Below are 6,458 nucleotides of genomic sequence, written 5' to 3'. Positions count from 1 at the left end.
ATGGTGCTTAAAATATACAATCACGCAAAAATATACAAATCTCACAAAAATATACAAATCACACAAAAATAACACAAGAATAAAGTACTTTTAAAAATATAAATAAATAAATAAAGATAAGAAAAGTTAAGAAGACTGTACAGAAGACGGGAGTGCATTAATATAATGCATATATATAGGGTGGGTATAGGTAAGTGAAATGTCTCATCAACTATTGGATGGATTTTTGTTTTGTTCCACTGGATAAATTGTAACTTTCCATCTCAATCAACAGGGTAATCTTTCAATATGTCAAATACTTTGGTTTATCACTAAACAAATTAAAAACTAATGGCATTCCCATCAGCCTCAGCTGTACTTTGTGTTTAGTGCTATTAAGTAAATGTTACAATGCTAAACTAAATTTGTCAACATGTTCTACATTAAACTTGCTTAATGTCAGTTTGTTAGCTTTATCACTGTGAGACTTTTAGCATTTACCTCAGCCTCACAGCGCTGCTACCATGGCTGTAGACTCTTGTCAAAGATGTACATCTCAAGTAAATAAGAATGGAATTGAATATTTGCTTTACTATGATTTTAAGCGATTCCAGGTAGTGCGATTTTAATCCACTGTGTTGTTGTTCTTGCTATTTTATGTTATTCCTCATGGTACTGGATTTCTCCACAATTACTTAACACTTTAAAATAGTTACTGATTAACTTTCTGTTGATTGACCCTTCGATTTATTGAGACACATTTTCTGAGGCAACAGCATAACAGCTTTCATGTTATAAGTCACATTAAGGTAAATTCATCAATGCTTCACATTCCTTCTCTTATTTGGTGGCACTAAACTGCTCACTACTACACATTTATCTACAGTCACCAAGTTATCAAACAAATGTAATCTCATGTAACCAAATTCAATCTATTGCCATAATGTATTTTTATAATAACTTGTTAAATGTGCTTGCTTGCTATATTTTTTTGTTTCTTTATCAATCTACCTCTCCACACATCATCTATAAACACACTATTGTCCTATTGTCTTAAATCTTGTTCGTGTCAGACTTTTATCACTCGATGATTGAAGTGTCTTTCTCACACTGTTTTATGCTCTTTGCTTCTATGTTGATAAGAGAAGTTTGTTCTGATAACAGCATCTTTATATGACATTTGTGTAAGTGAATTTTAAGTTTGCTTTCTGTAGAATGTGAAATTTGACTATTTTGTCATCTCTTGTGCTGTGCACATGGAGAGCAACATGTGAAAGATCACAAACACATGTGTTTCTTTAATAAACTCACAATCAACACCAAAACCCACAACATTATTACGCTGTGTGATTCTACTACACAAAACAAACATTTATACTCATTTGGCCACATGTTCAACATCTCCAAACAAAACTTATGTCTTTCCAGTACAGTACATCATCAGCTTCCTGTCTGGCCACCACCTTACAGGGTCATAAATCTCTTAAACAAACACACATGTATGATGTTGTATGAGCACGGTTGGCTTGGGGCACATAGCCATTTAGTCCCATTACAGTTTCATGTGAAGAGGCTTTCCATCGCAACACACCCTGGCATTTTATCAGGAAGAGCAAATAGTAATGTGTTAGAAGGAACAAGACTCTTTGTTTTATTGTCTCATCATGTCTGTTTAATAGCAACTGAACGCCGTTAACAGTGGCTGTTATTGTTAGTCTGTGAAAATGGGTCCAACTAAGCACTTTCCCCTCCACATGAAGGTAGATAAGAGAACTGTTTTAATGGAGGCCTTCAAGTCAACTCACAGAGCACCCAAGCAGGCCTGTGAACGTGTAGGCCACACACACACTCACACACACACACATAAAAGATAAGGGTTGAAGTAAGAAGAACGCATTTTTAAGCATAACCTCAAATTTTCTGATGTAGGTTTTTTTGTGAATCTTCATGAGTGTCTGAACCCCTCGACCCCAATACAATAAGACAATAATTGTTCAAACCCAGAGAACTGTATTTCAAAGATCAACAAGTTTCTACAGATACAATATATGCCAGGTTGAATTACAGGGAAAAGTATATCAATGGATGCATATGACATGTGGAATTTAGTATTTATTGTAGCCATAAACCACTGCCCTTTTAAATCTAAGCGCATCACTCAATGTACATGTGATATATCTGGAACAAGCAGATACAGAATATATATGTTAGTGTCATTTTTCAGATTATTCTGAAGGTTTAGCATTTTCCTTTTTGAATCTCTATACTAACAAAGTCAGAAATTCCCAATTACTACACTTAGGGGCTTCAAGTATTTTGATGATGTTTACATTGATAGTCAGCGAATACATATGAAGAAAAAACATGCATATTAATGTCCAAAAACAGTCCCCACAAGTTACACTATTTATTACTGTTGCTAAAAACTACAGCTCCCAGTTGTTTATGGGAATGCCTTTTTGAAAATGAAACTATTTGTGTCCTTTTTTTAAAGATTGACATCTACAGTCGGAACAAAAAGGCTTGGGGCAAAGTGACAGATTATGGAAATCAGAAATAATTGAGAAACATACTAACAGATTTTGGTCTTTTCATGGGATTTGTTGACCGTGCGTAACAAAAAAAGTCAGCCTTACCCATTGAATAAAGGTTAAAGCCTTAGGACCCTGTCTGCTGGGATTACAGGAGACATTGAGGTCAGATAAAGAGGCATGTTCATCATTTCAGAAGCTAATGATTAGTCTGTTTATGATTAGTCAACAATTGCCCTCTGCTGCCTCCGTTGAGCATATCAATTGGCAGCTTATAAATCAGATATATGAATATAAAACTGATCTTGATGACACCAGATTGCTCGGCTTTTTCCACACAGATGAGAACTCTGGAACTTAATAGCATAATAACATAATTAACATAAGGTCTGTCAGGTTGGTAAAGCACATATAAACGTATATATACAGGTACCCTACACATGCCAACATACATAACATATATTGTATGTATGGACTAGATCAAAAGGGGGTCATACTACGCTGTGTTCTGACATAATCACTTATTTTGAACCTCAGGTCCACGCAGTGTTGATTTATGACTGCTGTGAAATGCAGAAAAGATAAAACATAGTGATTTATGGTGCCAGTATTAAGACTGTCACCTGTTGCAAAACTGCCCTAGTCAAGAATTCCTACAAACTGTTTCATCATATGTTATCAAAGAATTCACTGTGACGGACTCACCAGGTGACTAGGGGGCAAGCAAACACACAAGAAATACCTATCATCAAACAGATCAATCCAAGTCAAACATCCTAATAATACATATAAAATAATATTACATACAGATTTGAACTTGGATGGTAAGCTTATAGTGCCATATTTTTCCTGAGCCATAACTTTTTTCAATTGTGGTGATTTCCAGTGGTGGAATGTAATGAAGAAGGCATAGATTTACTCGAGAGCTGTACTACAGTTCTGAGGTACTTTTACTTTACTTGAGTGTTTCCATTTTGTGCTATATACTTTAACTCACACCACATTTCAGAGAGAAATATACATTTTACTATATTTATCGGACAGCTAGGGTTATAGATTCATATTTGAGATACAAAATATTTTATATTTTTATAAATTACAATGCATTTTTATATGTAATAAACAAGTGGTCCCCTTGTGTTTGGTTGAGGCCCCTTGCCACAGTCTGTGCAACCAAAGAGTGATTCCCCTTTTAAACGTCTACACGCAAAGGTTTGGTTCCACATTCAGACAATCTTGCAAAGCATAAATTTGTGAACACATGAGAAACATTTCTCATTTACACATATCAAGCAAATAGACAGAACAGAAAGGGCTGTTTGTTGTATGAATACCCTGCCCGCCTTCATTGCTTCAATCAACACGGCGTGACTGATGCTGCACTTTATATGCATTTGTTTACAGATGGTGAGAATGTGGTGACAAAGAGATTTGGACAATGGGCTGACAGACAGCAATTTATGGAAATGCTCATTGTGTTTTGGTCAGGTTATAGCTATATCAAAACGTACATCAACCCTATCATCTTTTTATATTTTCACACAACTGTAAAATGTGAGCAGACACAATACCACTGCTAAGTGGTACCATCGGCTCTCTCCCACTCTGCCCTCTTGTGGATGTGTTGGCTCACTGGCGATCAGATGCTAATCTTGGGAAGTTTTTGTTTAAGACCATAAGATGTGTTTTGATTTTAAATCATCAGTGAGTAACATTTAGGAGGATCTATCTGCAGAAATGGAATATAATATTCATAGATATTTTCTTTATGTTGTTGTTACCTCAGAATGAGCTGTTTTTATCTACTTCCACAGAGGCTCCCACATTATCAGTGTTAGTCATGTTCCTGTGTTTGTGAATCAATGAATTAATGAAGTAATGTATTCATATGTGTCACCTCACAGGCTCCCTACCCACAGCTACACATACTGTAGCTCTGCAACATGCAACATGTGTTCATTTACCAACTGTAAGTCATCCGTCAGACACTGAACTTTCTGTGACTGTGTTGTTTTTGAAGGTAAAGAAACAACATGTAGACACAAATACATGTTGTCTTTTATGTAATATTCAAGACACAGTTCAAAGAAATCTGATAACACAGTAATAAACGGCACAATCTTATCTGATCTAAAATAATATACCTAATCTAATGCAATATAATGCCATGTAATATAATCTACCTAATTTCATCTACCAAACATATTGTAATCTAATTTACAATACATCAAAAACGTATTCTAGTCTATCTAATCTAGTCAATTTTATCTGATTTAATCTCATATACCAAATATATTCTAATCTAATCCAATCTAATCTTCAAGCTAACCTATTATAATTTAATCCATATTAATAATTCCATCACATTTACCTAATCTAATATAATGCAATCTAATCTAATTTAATCATATTTTTGGACATTTTAACACAGTCTAGTTTAATTTGATCTAATCATAGATAAATCTAATATTAGGCAGCAAAGTTTGAATAGGTTAGGAGATAATCTGAAGTATATTGTGAGTGTATTTTGTATCAAGTATAATATAAGTATTAAATCAAAACAAAGATACAATTTACAGTACTTCTAAATTTGTTTTAGGCCATAATCTCATAAATTAAAGGTCACTTTCCTTAATTTATTCCCCTTCTAGCGTAGACCTCATGCCGTAATTAGATCAAGATGGAAGTAATTAAGGCCATCGCATAAAACAGAATTTGCATGTCACTTCCTGCAGCAATCATTTTACAGATAAACTCTCAATTATGTGTATTGTAATTATGTACTGATTCCCCAAGTCTCTTCTCAGCTCAGGAGAAAGGACCCTGAGAACTAGTTCCCAACACCATCAATATCCACTAGGAGAACAAAACTCACAAGTACTTTAACAATGAAAAATGACCCTTCAAATGGTAAAAAAATGGGGACGGGGCTTTAAATGAAAATAAACCAATAAACAAAAATAAGCCTGCAGGCAGCAAGGCAAGGAGCCTCTTGAACAAATGACCCTAAAGTCTGCCCTGGTACCGGTACTGAGGGGTTCGACTTTCACTCTGTGCTCAGTTGCAGAATACTCAGACATTTTCAATGAGAAACAAGAAGAGATCTCAGTGGGACATAAAGAACCAGAGTTTCTGGCTGACTGTGTCTGATAAAGTAAATTCTGAGCTGGGTGGGCAGTTCCCCCTCCTCTCTTATGCCTTCAAGAATGGGCGTAGTCACTCCCTGATTGGCCAAGAGGGGAATCACTGAGCTGCATTGTTGAGGAGTCAGTCCCCTCAACCTGAGCAACAAGTGATCTGAATGATCCTCTGACCAACCCGGAGGAATGACGACTATGTGCCAAAATTAATGGGAAACTAAATGAATGAGGGACTGCTACAACTCATGTGAATGTCAGTCTGTTAATCCTGAAAGCAGGCATCAGTATTGATACCAGTATCCAAAAGCATCTCATCGGTTGAACTACATCATTTTACGCCATAAATAAAACCTTAAGAGCTGTATCTCTCAGTTGCAAGCCTGCCACTGTAACTAAAAAGTATCTGATGTAGAAGACAGTAATCAAGACGAGGGTTCATGTGACCTGAGCTTGAAGGTCTTAACTGACTGTTAAAATAACCTTTCAATAACCCGATCGAGGTTTCGTGCTCTCTACATATTTTGCGTGGATTACATTTAATGAATTACTCACACACAGAGTGGGGGAAGACGCAGAGAGTTGACGATGGCTGCATTGTGTACCAGCTGACGTAAAACAAAAGATCGGATTGGATCAGTGAAGTTCAACATATAGCCAATACCGATCAGCCGTGAAAAGCGCCGATATCGATCGTTGAGATCGGATTGGGACATCCATAGACGTCTCATGAATTTAAAACAAGTATATATTTGTTGCATAGTGTGGTATCTGTCTATAAATTTAAATTACAGATTTTTCTTGTGAAAAG

The sequence above is a fragment of the Morone saxatilis genome, unplaced genomic scaffold (genome assembly GCF_004916995.1).
Source record: "Morone saxatilis isolate NCDOM2014 unplaced genomic scaffold, NCSU_SB_2.0 Contig14, whole genome shotgun sequence".
Lineage (NCBI taxonomy): Eukaryota > Metazoa > Chordata > Actinopteri > Moronidae > Morone > Morone saxatilis.
Note: the sequence above shows the minus strand (reverse complement) of the source record.